The following is a 14,807-nucleotide window of genomic DNA, read 5'->3' on the forward strand; positions in this document are numbered from 1 at the left end:
CAGAGAGCTTCCAGCCGGGAAGAGAGATTCCAGAGACGAGATCGGCCGCCTCTTCCCGGCTCTGTGGAGTGTCTGAAACTTCCTCGGCACATCTGTTAGTTTCTATGATTGTTATTCCCGGGTCTACCGACGGCAGATCCCGCTGCTTCCTCCTTCTCCGACACATCCACCGGAGGAGACTTTCAATTTGCCCTCGCCGCCCTTTGCCACCCAATCTCCAGGGTGAATGAATTGAATGAATGAATCTCCAGGGAAAGAAGACAGGGCCAGGGCATCCCTCTGCCACGCCTACAGCCCGGTTGGGTCGTGCTTAATCTCCCCGGATCCTTTCTCCTATCAAAAAACTTCTGTCCAGTTCCTGAGTGGCCCCGGAGGAGACGGGCGAGACTTTTGTCCAATGAGATGGTGAATTCCTATAGATTGGGTCCTGGGTGGCAATTCAATTCGATTCAGTAGTATTTATTGAGTGCAGAGCACTGTACTAAGCGCTCGGAATGTACAAATCGGTAACAGATAGGGACAGTCCCCGCCCTCTGAGGGGCTTACGGTCTAAGAATGCAGGATTGGAAATCCGGAGACCTGTGTTCTAATCCAGACCCCATCGTTCGCTTCCAGCGTGACCTTGGGCAAGTCACGCTAGAGAAGCAGTGTGGACTAGTGGATAGAGCACAGGCTTGGGAATCGAAAGGACCTGGGTTCTAACTCCGGCTCTGCCACCTGGCTGCCGCTGATGGCGGGCAAGTCACTTAACTTCTCTGTGCCTCAGTTCACCCAACTGCAAAAGGAGGACTCAAGAACTGTTCTCCCTCTTCCAAATGTGAGCTCCATCTGGGACTTGCTCATTTTCCTTTATCTACCCCAGGCTTTCGTACGGCGCTCGGCACCTAGTAAGTGTTTAAAAACTGTGGCATTTGTTAAGCCCTTCCTATGGGCCAGGCACAGTATTAAGCGCTGCTTAACAAATACAAGTATTGTTATCATCAATAATATATTGTGCTCCCTAAGCTCTTCGTACAGTGCTCTCTACACAGTGATCGCTCAATAAACGCCAGCCATTGATCGGGTAGACAGAAACGGCTTCTTTCCGGCGTAGTGGATAGAGCGCGGGCCTGGGAGTGAGGAGGGCATGGGTTCCAATCCCCGCTCTGCCACTCGTCTGCTGGGTGGCCACGGGCAAGTCACTTCACTTCTCTGGGCCTCGGTTACCTCATCTGTAAAGGGGAGATTAAGACCGCAAGCCCTATACGGGATTTTGTCCAACCCGATTTGCTCGTATTCACCCCCAGCGCTTAGTACAGAGCCTGGCACATAGTAAGTACTTAACAAATACCACAATAATAATAATTAGTGATGAATTATAAGATTATCAATAATAAGCAAATCTGGTTGGACACAGTCCCAGTCCCATGTGGGGCTCGAAGTCTCAATCTCTGCTTTACAGATGAGGTAACTGAGGCCCAGAGAAGTGAAGCGACCTGCCCAGGGTTACACAGCAGTTATAATAATATTATAATTAATCATAATTATTATTATTTAGGTTGTGAGTCCTGTGTGGAAAACAGGGACTATATCTGTCTGGTTTTCTCAGTGCTCGGTAGAGTGCTCGGCACATAGTAAGCGCTTAACGAATACCATTAACAAATACAACCCCCCCCCCCCCCGAAAGCCTGTACTAAACACTTGGGAGAGTACACCGTAACAATAAACAGATGTATTCCCTCTCTATAACGAGCTTAAAGGCTAGAGGGGGAGACAGACGTTAATATAAATAAAGAAATCACAGATATGTACATGAGGGTTGTGAGTCCGAGAGGCGGCGTGAATAAAGGGAGCGAGTCAGGGTGACGCAGAGGGGAGTGGGAGGGGAGGAAAAGGGGGTTAGTCAGGGAAGGCCTCTCGGAGGAGATACGCTTTCAGTATTCATTCACGCATTCAAGAGTATTTGTTGAGCGCTTACTAGGTGCAGAGCACCGGACTAAGCGCTTGGAATGAACAAGTCGGCAACAGATAGAGACGGTCCCGGCCCTTTGACGGGCTCACCGTCTGATCGGGGGAGACGGACGGACGGGAACGGCGGCCGTAGAGTCGAGGGGAAGAACAGCTCGTAAAACCAACGGCAACTGAATAGAATGGAGGCGATGGACATCTCATTAACAAAATTAATAGGGTAATGAAAATATAGACAGTCGAGCGGACGGGTACGGTGCGAGGGGATGGGAAGGGAGAGGGGGAGGAGCCGAGGGAGATGGGGTGGGGGAAGAGGGTTAAGCCGCGGAGAGGTGAAGGGGGGGGCGGTAGAGGGAGTAGAGGGGGAAGGGGAGCTCAGTCTGGGAAGGCCTCTCGGAGGAGGTGAGTCTGAAGTAGGGTTTCGAAGAGGGGAAGAGAATGGGTTTGGCGGAGGTGAGGAGGGAGCAGTAGGACCATCCCTACTGCCGCCGATGTGTTTCCAAGGCCACCGCAGAGGTGTCTCTGCCAGTCCGGCGCTCTTCGGGCCAATTTCAGGGTGGGTCTCCCTCGGTCAGCTTCTCGGGCCCTTATCGTTGCAGCCGCTCTGCATTTCCCAGCCCCCTGGATCACGGTCAGTTCCCCTGGGACCCCCGGTCACCTCGGGGACCGGGCGGCTGTCTTCCTGCGCCTTCGTGCCTGGATTAAACCAGGAGGCGGTTCTGGGTTTACAGTCGAGAAACGACACCATCTAGTGTGCACTGCGAGCGGAACCCGGATCGTCCCCTCGGAAGAGGACCGCCGAGGCCGAGCCGGAGATTGACCGCATCTCCCTGCCACCGGTCTTCCGTCTGCCCCCCGTCCGACCCAGCCCAGGAGGGCGCGGGGAAACGCTTTTTATGCCATGACTGGGCTCTGCTTAGGGGCAGCAGGGAGACTGTCGTGGGGGAGAAGGGTCAGCTTCCAGCAGGTGGTCCCCGCTCGGTTGGGCGACGATCTGCCCCGCAAGAAGCAGCGTGGTGTAGCGGATAGAGCCCGGGCCTGGGGGGGGCGGGGGTCAGAAAGTCATGGGTCTAATCCGGCCTCTGCCACTTGTCCGCTGCGTGACCTTGCACAAGTCACTTCACTTCTCCGGGCCTCAGTCACCTCATAATACTAATCATCATGATGATGTTGGGATTTGTTAAGCGCTTACTAGGCGCAGAGCGCTGGGGTAGATGCGGGGGAATCAGGTCGCCCCACGTGGGGCTCACAGTCTTTGTCCCCATTTTACAGATGAGGGAACTGAGGCCCAGGGAAGTGAAGTGACTCGCCCACAGTCACACAGCTGCTGCTGCTGCTTCTCATCTGTAAACTGAGGATTGAGACCGTGAGTCCCGCGTGGGACTGTGACTGTGTCCAACCTGATTTGCGTGTACCTACCCCAGCGCTTAGTACAGCGCTGGGGAAGCAGCGTGGCTCGGTGAAAAGAGCCTGGGCTTCGGAGTCAGAGGTCATGGGTTCGACTCCCGGCTCTGTCACTTGTCAGCTGGGTGACTGTGGGCGAGTCACTTCACTTCTCTGGGCCTCAGTTAGCTCATCTGTCAAATGGGGATTAACTGTGAGCCTCACGTGGGACGACCCGATTACCCTGTATCTACCCCGGCGCTTAGAACAGTGCTCGGCACATAGTAAGCGCTTAGCAGATACCAACATTATTATTATTACTTCTCTGTGCCTCAGTTACCTCATCTGTCAAATGGGGATTACCAGTGAGCCTCACGTGGGACGACCCGATTGCCCTGTATCTACCCCGGCGCTTAGAACAGTGCTCGGCACACAGTAAGCGCTTAACAGATACCAACATTGTTATCATTATTATTACAGTGTCTGGCACATAGTAAGAACTTAACAAATGCCATGATTATCATTATTATTATTATTATTATTAACACACCGGACCTCTACGAAGCCTCCAGCCAGCAGTCTTCCCCAACACGCGCACCCCCTCACACGTACACGTCCCTCTGGGGAGGTTGTTCCCTATCTCAGCTCCTCAAGAATCCTCATAGTTCTATGTCAAAAATAAACTGAGAAGCAACGTGACCTCGTGGTCAGAGCATGGGCCTGGGAGTCAGAAAGACCCGAGATCTAATCCTGACTCCGCCCCCTGTCCGCTGTGTGGCCTCGGGCAAGTCGCTTCGCTTCTCTGGGCCTCAGTTACCGCATCTGTAAAATGGGGATTAAGCCCGCCAGCCCACGTGAGGGTAACTAGCCCGTACCTTCCCCGGCGTCTGGTACGGTGCCGGGCACAGAGTGAGGCCTTAAATACCAGAAAAAATAACTGCGACTGCATCGAGCACTGGGTAGATACGAGATAAACGGGCGGATCACAGTCTCTGACCTACACGGGGCTCAAAGTCTGAGGAGGAGGGAGAACAGGTATCTCATCCCCATCTTACAGGTGAAGCGGTCGAGGCCCAAAGACTCCAAGCGCTCCGGCCAAGGTCGCACAGCAGGCAGGCGGCGCCGGGGGGATTAGAACCCAGGTCCCGTGACTCCCGTTTTCTTTCCACGAGGCCACGCTGCTTTCATCCCCGAGGAGACCTTCCATTCAGGCTCCCCCTGCGGGGTAGAAGGAAAGCGGCCAATTAGGAATGACGTGGCCCACCGAAGGAGGTGCGGGACGTGCTGGTGAGCAGACTGGCATGATATGGCGTGCAGGTTGGCAAGCTGTGTGACGCTACCATATGGCACCCAGAAGCTGCCGCTTCCTTCTAGGAAACGGCCACGGAGCGGCAGATCCCACAGAATCGTGGCCCCCCTGTGCCCCTCCGCCCCCTAGAGTCCCCCGCTTGGCCCACGCCGCTTCCCCAGCCTGCTGGGGGTTGGATGGGAAACCCCCACGTCGAGACCTGTCTGGACGCGCCACCGGAATCCAGCCCCTTTCCTCGGAGAGAGGAGGCGAAGGCCTGGAACGCCATCCCTCCTTATATCCCACAGACTCTCCCCACCTTCATAGCCTTACTGAAGGCCCCTCTCCTCCAAGAGGCCTTCCCTGACTAACTCCTCCTTTCCTCTTCTCCCACTCCCTTCTGCGTCACCCTGACTTGCTCACTTTAATCACCCCTCCTCCCAGCCCCTCACCACTTAGGTGCAGTTCTGTCATTTATTTATTTAGATCAATGCCTGGCTCCCCCTCTCGACTGTAAGCGCGACGCGGGCACGGAACGTGTCTGTCGTTATAGTGTACGCTCTCAAGGCTTTAGTACAGCGCCCTGCACGCAGTAAGCCCTCAGTAAATACAATTGATTAATTGATTGATTTCAGACTGGCCCAGCAGCGGTCTCAGAAATTAATCCAGGCCCATCCTAATGAGAGACGCCTAGAGAAACGTGAGGGAGGGCGGGATGGATGGGACAGTGGTGGACTTTACCTTCCTGGCTCAGGACCACCCCCCCAGGCCCAGGGCAGAGGACGAGAAGGAAGTTCCCGAGAGCTGTGGCAGGGAAATGACATTTTTTAAAAAATGCTATTTGTTAAGCGCTTACTGTGTGCCAGGCACCGTATTAAGCACTGGGGTAGGTGTAAGTTAATCAGGTTGGGCACAGTCCATGGCCCGCATTGGGCTCACAGTCTTAATCGCCATTTCCCAGATGAGAAGTGAGAGAAATAATAATACTGTTGGTATTTCTTAAGCGCTTACTATGTGCCGAGCTCTGTTCTAAGCGCTGGGGTAGATACAGGGTAATCAGGTTGTCCCACTTGAGGCTCACGGTCTTAATCCCCGTTTTACAGATGAGGTGACTGAGGCACCGAGAAGTCAAGTGACTTGCCCAAAGTCACACAGCTGACAGGCGGCAGAGCCGGGATTAGAACCCCCGACCGCCGATTCCTAAGCCCGTGCTCTTTCCACTGAGCCACGAGATGACTTACCCAAGGTCAGCCAGCAGACAAGTGGTGGAGCCAGGATTAGAATACAGAGCCTTCTGACTCTCAGGCCCATTCTCTAGCGAATAGGCCATGCTGCTTTTCTTCACCTTGATGGTGTTTTTGGTTGGTCTGCTTGTTTTTAATGGTATTCATTAAGCAATCAGTACGTGCCAGGCACTGTACTAAGCACTGTGGTAGGTACAAGTTAATCAGGTTGGACAGAGTCCATTGCCCCACTTGGGACTCACAATCTTAATCCCCATTTCCCAGCTGAGGTAATGGAGGCACAGAGAAGTGAAGCGACTTGCCCAAGGTCACCCAGAAGAAAGGTGGAAGAGCAGGGATTAGAACCCAGGTCATTCCGACTCCCGGGCCGGTGCTCCATCCACTGGACCGTGCTGCTTTCCTTTGTCTCGACGGTGGTGGGCACGCGGCGGGCTTCTCCGCCGGTTAAGCGGGATCTCCCGGGGGACCGGGCACCCCAGAAACGGGCCTCCTGGCGCAGGGAGCGGCTGCGTGGAGGCCGCCCGGTGCCGCCTCATCCATCACTCGGCACCGATCCATCATCCGGGACGGTCGACGGGCCCGGCGGCCCGCGGGGGCCGCCTCCCAGACGGCGGGGCTCTGGGTAATTAGTTACGTTTGTCTTAAAAAAGGGGAACTGGAGCCTTTCGGATGGAGAGCTATTGATTCCTGATGAAGACATCAGGAGGAGAACTGCTCCTCTCCGACATGGAGTGTGACTGGTTTGATAAATAGGAACAGCGGTGCCCTGCGATTAGCCTGATAACCCATCTTCTTCTTCTTCTTCTTCTTCTTCTTCTTCTCCCCTCCTCCCTCTCCTTTTTCTGCTCCCCTCCGCTTCCTCCTCCTTCCTCTCCCCTCCCCCCTCTTCCTCCTCCTTTTTGTCCCCTCCTCCTCCTTCCTCCTCTCCCCTCCCCACTCTTCTCCTCTTCCTCCTCTCTCTTCTTCTCCCTCTCCTCTTCCTCCCCCTTCCTCTCCCCTCCCCCCGTTACTTCTCCTTCTCTCTCTTCTTCCTCCCTCCTTTCCTTCCCCTCCTCTTCGTCCTCCCTCTTTTCCTTTCCCTGGAAGCAGCAGGCCTTAGTGGAAAGAGCCCGGGCTTGGGAGTCAAAGGTCGTGGGTTCGAATCCCAGCTCCGCCACTTGTCAGCTGTGTGACTCTGGGCAAGTCACTCAACTTCTCTATGCCTCAGTTACCTCATCTGTAAAATGGGGATTGAGACTGTGAGCACCACGGGGGGCAACATGATTACCTTGTATCTACCCCAGAGCCTAGAACAGTGCTTGGCACACGGTAAGCGCTTAACAAATATTATTATTATTCCCTCCTCTTCCTTCTCCCTCTTTTCCTTCCTCTTCTCCTTCTCCTTTTTCTCCTTCCCCATTCCCCCCTCCTTCTCCTTCACCCAGAGGAAGATGACTGCACTCTACAGAGTCTGGCTCACTCCAAGCCAGGCAGAGGGTGAGCTGCCAGGGCGGTAGGAGGGTGGTCTACATCAAAACCCCTTACCAGGGCATTGCCTTCACGCCAAGTGCAGACACCTTATTTGAACTGGCACCTCGCTCCGCCTTCCTGACCCCGCCTGACCCCTCTTTCCTCCACAAAGCCCTCAGTCTGTTCTGAGCCATCCTGGGCTCTAAACTCTAGCCCAGAACCCCCAGGACAATCTGCCCACCATAGTATCGATCAATAAATCAATCAGGGGCATTTATGGAGCATTTACTCTGTGGAATCACCCTTCTAAACACTTGGAGGAGTCTGAAAGAATTAGAAGACATGATTCCTCCCCTCGAGGAGTCTACAGTCAAGTGGGGGAGATGGACACTAGAATAGATTACAAGCAGGGGAAGCAAACGAGTGGAAAGATATAATAATGTTGGTATTTGTTAAGCGCTTTCTATGGGCAGAGCACCGTTCTAAGCGCTGGGGGAGATACAGGGTCATCAGGTTGTCCCACGCGAGGCTCACAGTTAATCCCCATTTTGCAGATGAGGTAACTGAGGCACGGAGAGGTTAAGCGACTTGCCCGGAGTCACCCAGCTGCCACGTGGCAGAGCCGGAATTCGAACCCGTGAACTCTGACTCCCAAGCCCGGGCTTTTTCCACGGAGCCACGCTGCTTGTACATAAGTGCTGTCGTGTCGTATGGGGTGACTGACTGCCTGAGTGCTCAAGTACACAGGTACGGTGGTAAAGAGAGAAAATAGGGTGGGAGAGATGAGATTAGTCAGGGAAGGTTTCCTAACAATAGTCACGATAATAATAATGGCATTTGTTAAGCGCTTACTACTTGCCAGGGACTGTACTAAGGACTGGGGTGGATACAAGCAAATTGAGCTGGACACAGTCCCTGTCCCACGTGGGGCTCTCAGTCTCAATCCCCATTTTACAGATGAGGTAACTGAGGCCCAGAGAAGTGAAGGGGCCTGCCCAAGATCACACAGCAAACAAGTGATGGAGTCAGGATTAGAAGCCATGACCCTCTGACTCTCAGGCCCGGACTCTATTCTCTACATCGTGCTGACTCCTGGAGGAGATATGACTTTGAAGATGGGGAGAGTGGCGGTCTGTTGGCTATGTAGGGGGAAGGAGTTCTAGTCGGGAGGGAGGGCTTGAGCGGGGGCGTCATTTCCGTGGGAGACGGTAGAGCACGGGCCCGGGAGTCAGAAGGTCCCGGGTTCTAATGCCGACTCCATTTGGCTGCTGTGTGGCCTTGGGTAAATCACTTCACTGCTCTGGGCCTCAGTTACCTCATCTGTAAAATGGGGATTAAGACTGGGAGCCCAAGCGAAACAGGCACTGCATCCAACCCGATTTGTTTGTATCCATCCCGGCGCTTAGTATAGTGCCTGGCACATAGTAAGCACTTAACAAATATCACAGTTATTATTATTATGAGTGGGGTACAATGTATGGGGGGAGCTGTGTGGACTGGGCTGCGCTGGGAGAGGAGCGAGACTAGATAGAAGTGATAGAGCTGACCGAGCGTCTTAAAGCTGACGGCCAGGAGTTTCTGCTTGACGCAAAGCAGGATGGGCAGCCGCTGGATGTTTTCCGAGGCTTAGGGAGGCATCCACAGAATGATGTTTCGAAAGTCACCCTGACAGAGGGCGTGGAAAGGATACTGCAGATTGAGGCTGGTGCCATCCTAGCCAAAGACAGACTGGTCACCCAAAATTCCCGTTCCAGCAGCCTTGGAATCCTCCCCCAAGGCCCGCTTCTCCGGGAGTCAGACCCAAACCCACAGAAGACATGGCCCGACGGCAGGGAGGGTGGATGCCAAGCTAAGGCTAATGGCTCGGCTCAGGGACCTGTCCGGGGACCGCGTGGGTGAGATTCTATACTGTAAGGAGAATCCAGGAAGGCAGGAGAGGGCGTATGATCCAGATGTCTGCACAGGCCACGTTCATTAACAGCTTACCAGAAGCGAAACAAACACTCCTCACGCAAACCAAAACTCCTCACCATTGGCTTTAAAGCGGTCCACCACCTTGCCCACTCCTAACTCACCTCGCTTCTCTCCGTCTACAACCCAGCCCACAATTCGCTCCTCTAGGCTAACCTTCTCACTGTGCCTCGATCTCGCCGCCGACCCCCAGCCTACGTCCTCCTTCCTCAAATCCCACAGTGACTCTCCCCCGTCTTCAAAGCCTTACTGAAGGCAAATCTCCTCCAAGAGGCCTTCCCAGTCTAAGCCCCATCTTTCCTCACCTCCCACTCCCTTCTGTGTTGCCCTGACTTGTTCTCTTTGCTCTTCTCCACAGCACTTATGTACATATCTCTAATTTTATTTATTTGCATTCCTGTCTGTCTCCCCCCCTAGACTGTAAGCTCACTGTGGGCAGGGAATGTGTCTGTTAATTCTGTCGTACTCTTCCAATCACTTTTACAGTGCTCTGCACACAGTAAGTGCTCGGTAAATACCACCGAATTAAGCCAAAGAGAAATCATCCAAGACTTGATCGGGACAGAGAAAAGGGCAAGCATGGGAAGAGTAAGAAAACCCCAAGTCCAACTCTGGATCCATGTGTGTGTGTGTGTGTTTTGGGGGAGGGGGATCACAGAGGTCATGAGGGGTCACAGATCACAGGCACTAGACTGCCTACTCCCACAGGTGGAGGGACATGAAGGGGCTGATGGCTAAGAAGGCGGTTGTAGGGAGACCAGATAGAGCAGAACATCTTTAACGTAGTCTTCCCTCTCAAAAACCACAGGCAAAGCAGAGCGTCCCCAGTAGAGTGGAACTGCTGAAGTCCAAGAATTCCAGAGGACGTCTCCTGGGAAGCAGCATGACCTAGTGGAAAGATCACAGGGCTGGGAATCAGAGGACTGAGGCTGTAATCCTGGCGGCCACTTTCCTGCTGTGGGAACTTAAATGAGGATCTTAACTGCTCTGTACCTCAGTCTCCTCATTCGTAAAATAGGGATTCCGTGCCTGTTCTTCCTCCTACTTGCTTAGACTGTGAGTCTTACGTAGAATAAGGGACTGTTCTTTTTATCCTATATCTACCTCAGTGCTTAGTTCACTGCTCTACATATACCACCGTTATTATTGTGTGTGTGTGTGTTTTTTTTTAAAAGGTATCCGTTAAACCCTTACTGTGCACCAAGCTAATCAGGTTGGACATATTCAATGTCCCACGTGGGGCTCACGGTCTTAATCCCCATTTTACAGATGAGGGAACCGAGGCACAAAGAAGTGAAGTGACTTGCCCAAGGTCACACGGCAGACAGGTGGCAGAGCCGGGATTAGGAGCCAGGTCCTTCTGCATCCCAGCCCTAGGCCCCCGCTGCTTATTCCGAAGCAAGGACTGCGCATGCTCCAGTCTGGGTAGAGATATCGGAACATCTACAGTGAGTATGAGCAGTTGGGGGTCGTCGATTCAACCAGACGAGACAGATTTCCCCGGAACTTGGTCCTTTTGATTCTCTCAGCCCCCGGCTTTGGAGTCAGAGGTCACTCCAGGTCCTGCACAAGGATTGGAGCCCTTTATTAGGCATGGGAGACCAGAAGGTAGGTCCAAATTGAGTCATGAATTAATGAAAAATCCATGGTTTTCTTCCCTTCTGGGCACAAGCAAGGTGAGTCGTTTGGATACAGGCTTTCATCTCCGGAAGAATTGGGAATAAATAGGTAGTCTCTAGGAGGTTGGAAGGGGTTGCTCCTCACCTGGGGGACTTAGGAAAGCTCTTCTAGCGTGTTTCTCTCACTTTCTTGTGAAAAAACCCAGGCAGCATTCTGATCCACCCTGTTTCTAATCCCTCTCCCCCTTCACTAACAATGCCAGAAGAAAAGTTCAAGAAATTTTGTAAAGCTGCCTCTAGAGGAGCAGCGTGGCTCAGTGGAAAGAGCCCGGGCTTTGGAGTCAGAGGTCATGGGTTCGAATCCCGGCTCGGCCACTTGTCAGCTGTGTGACTGTGGGCGAGTCACTTCACTTCTCGGTGCCTCGGTTCCCTCATCTGTAAAATGGGGATTAAGACCGTGAGCCCCACGTGGGACAACCTGATTCCCCTGTGTCTACCCCAGCGCTTAGAACGGTGCTCGGCACATAGTAAGCGCTTAACAGATACCAACATTATTATCATTATTATGAGTTCGAATACCAGCTCTGCCACCTGTCAGCTGTGTGACCGTGGGTTAGTCACTTAACTTCTCTGTGCCTCAGTTACCTCATCTGGAAAATGGGGATTAAGACTGTGAGCCCCACGTGGGACATCCTGATTCCCCTGTGTCTACCCCAGCGCTTAGAACGGTGCTCGGCACATAGTAAGCGCTTAACAAATACCAACATTATTATTATTATTATTACCCTGCTATGGAAACGGCCCAGGTTTGACTGAGCCTTTGTCGGTTGACACTGCTTTTCATCTGAGCCTGAAACCCACCAAAGCTGAAACCGAGTCTCCCCTCAGCCTGTGGAGAGGAGAAATGTTGGTATTCGTTAAGCGCTTACTATGTGCAGAGCACTGTTCTAAGCGCTGAGGTAGATACAGGGTAATCAGGTTGTCCCATGTGAGGCTCACAGTTAATCCCCATTTTAACAGAGGCACAGAGAAGTCGTGACTTGCCCACGGTCACACAGCTGACAAACGGCAGAGCCGGAATTCGAACCCATGACCTCTGACTCCCAAGCCCGGGTTCTTTCCACTGAGCCACGCTGAGAAAGAGACGGAAGTGTGAAGCCCCGCAAGGGCAGAGGTGTTCTACCTCAGGTCGACTCACCAGGGCAGGGCAGGGAAGAACATAACGCCCACGATCCGGAAGTGACCTCCGCTCAGAAGCCGCTCCGAGATTCCCCCTCTCCTGCCCCTGCCTCGCCCTAACCCTGGCCGTGCCCCTTCCCAATCAATGGGATTTATTCATTCACTCGATCGTATTTACTGAGCGCTTACTGCGTGCAGAGCACTGTACTAAGCGCTTGGAATGGCAAGCTTACTGTGTACGGAGCAATCTACTAGGTGCTTGGGGGAGTACAATACAACAAAATAAGCGGGCGCGTTCCGTGCCCGTACCGAGCCCCAGGGCCTCACGCCGTGACATCTCTCATAGCCAAGGAGACTCTGAGCCTCGGTTTCCTCCGGCCAGTGAAGCAAGAGAGCCAGATGCCAAGGTGAAGACGATCTGCTCGTGGGGAGGACTGGCAGCATCTGCCCGGTTGGCACGTTCCCGAGAAGGCACTGAAGTTGCCTAGGATACCGGCCCCCGAACGACCGCTCCGCAGTTCCGTTTAGCACAAAGCGGCCCCGTTCCCGGGGCCGAGAGAGGGGGGGCTCCGCCCTACCTGGTCGGTGGGACAGGGGCTGGAGTGCCTGGCGGAAGGGCCTGCTTTCCCCCCAACCTTTAGGGTGGCATCATGGAGGGAACGCCCGAATCCGGAAGCGACCGCTGTGCCTCTCGAGGCTGGACCCGCCATTCGCTCGATGACGATTTCCACGGCCGTCGGGATGATGGCTCTCTCTTCTCTAAGCTGCCGGTGACGGTGCCTGCAGAATCCCCACTGGGGTGGACCTGCGGTCTTGGGAACGGAGATTCTTTCGATCATATTTACTGAGCACTTACTGAATGCAGAGCACCGTACGGCATAACGCTAGACAGATGCATCCCCTGCCCACAGTGAGCTTGCTCTTCTGCGGGGAGGGAAATCAGGTCGGGGGGGTGACATTCATTCATTCATTCAATAGTATTTACTGAGCGCTTACTATGTGCAGAGCACTGTACTAAGCGCTTGGAATGCACAAATCGGTAACATCGAAGGAGGGGACCCCGCCCTGGCTAAGGTTGCGGTGTGCGAGATGGCGGGAGAGTGGAATGGCGAGGTAAGGAATGAACAAGCAGGAATCACCTCAGCTTGGTCGGCCAGAAATGGTATTTGTTAAGTGCTTACTATGTGTCAGGCACTGTTCTAAGCAGTGGGGTATTCGTTCATTCAATCGTATTTCTTGAGCTCTTCTTGTGTGCAAAGCACTGTACTAAGTGCTTGGGAAAGCACTTTTATTTACTTTGTTTAATGAGATGTGCATCGCCCTGATTCTAGTTATTTGTTATTGTTTTAATGAGATGTTCTTCCCCTCGACTCTATTTGTTGACATTGCTCTCGTCCGTCCGTCTCCCCCGATTAGACCGTAAGCCCGTCACTGGGCGGGGACTGTCTCTATCTGTCGCCGATCTGTACATTCCAAGCGCTTAGTCCAGCGCTCTGCACATAGTAAGCTCTCAATAAATGCTATTGAATGAATGAAATTACAATATAATAACAGACACATCCGCTGCCCACTGTGCGCTCATAGTCTTCAGGGGGAGACGGACATTAACGTGCATGAATAAATATAGATATATGCATATGTGCTATGGGGCCGGGAGGGAGAATGAATGTAATGGCAAGTCAGGGCGACACAGAAGGAAGTGAGAGGAGGGGAGGGTCTGGTCAGGGAAGCCCTCAGGGGGACATATAAGATTATCAGGTTGGACACAATCCCTGTCACACATGGGGCTCACACTCTTAATCCCCATTTTACAAACGAGGGAACCAAGGCACAAAGAAGTGAGGTGACTTGCCCGTGGTCACACAGCAGACAAGGGGCGGATCCAGGATTAGAACCCAGGTCCTCCTGACTCCCAGGCCCGCGCTCTTTCCACACATCTTTCCTCCCAACACGAGCCCCACGTGATCCCCACCGAACTGCGTCCGACCCGATCGCGTCGTGGGTACCCGAGCGCTTCAAAAATGCCATAATAATCATTATCACGTCACCCCCTCTGACCTTTCTTTTAACTGTCTTTTTTAAAAAAAAATTTAGCACAACCTCTGCTGCCCATTTCCCAGCATGCACAAACCCAGCCAAAGCCGGGGTGCCCAGGACAGCCCGGAATGGAGAAGAGCAGCGGCGGTCTCCTCCTCGGCCAGCGAGAAGGCGGGGAAAAGAGGGAGCGTGGGGAGCATGGAGACGGTGGGGATGATTGACGGGCCGGGCGGAGAGGGGCCCGACTGAGCTCTGACGTCCCCCGGGGGACGGGAGAGGAGAAAAATGCTCGTGGAAGAACGCGAGAAGACCGAGCGGCTGAAACAACAGCTTCCCACGATCAGAAATCCTAACAGCTTGCTCATTAGATTAGTGTGATTACTTCTATTAGGCCTTATTCGAGCCGTCATCTGGTATCAATTAGGTCAGTTCCAGGGTGTCAGTCGGCAGGAGCCGAGTGGAGCGAGGTCCGGAGAGGGGCGGGCGCTGCGTGTGGTCAGCGCGACGGAAGCCGTCGCGGGGACCGCCGATCGGAAGGGGAACGTGTCTGCTGTATCGAGGCAGCGTGGCTTAGTGAATAGAGCCTGGGAGTCAGCGGGACCTGGGTTCTCATCCCATCACAACCACTTGTTTGCTGGGTGACCTTGGGCATGTCATTTCTCTGCACCTCGGTCATCCCATCTGTTAAAT

At 53.5% G+C, this 14,807-nt stretch overlaps 1 long non-coding RNA gene across 1 annotated transcript; it reads right to left on the bottom strand.

Annotated features, from left to right (window-relative positions):
• Positions 1–10,044: 10,044 nt before the first annotated feature.
• LOC120638643 lies at positions 10,045–12,898 on the bottom strand. The gene is made up of 2 exons (XR_005660410.1): positions 12,659–12,898; positions 10,045–10,170 (listed from the first exon to the last, which is right to left on the bottom strand). It is a non-coding gene; the product is annotated as an uncharacterized LOC120638643 (long non-coding RNA).
• Positions 12,899–14,807: the final 1,909 nt, after the last annotated feature.

The sequence above is a fragment of the Ornithorhynchus anatinus genome, chromosome 10 (assembly GCF_004115215.2).
Source record: "Ornithorhynchus anatinus isolate Pmale09 chromosome 10, mOrnAna1.pri.v4, whole genome shotgun sequence".
Taxonomy (NCBI): domain Eukaryota; kingdom Metazoa; phylum Chordata; class Mammalia; order Monotremata; family Ornithorhynchidae; genus Ornithorhynchus; species Ornithorhynchus anatinus.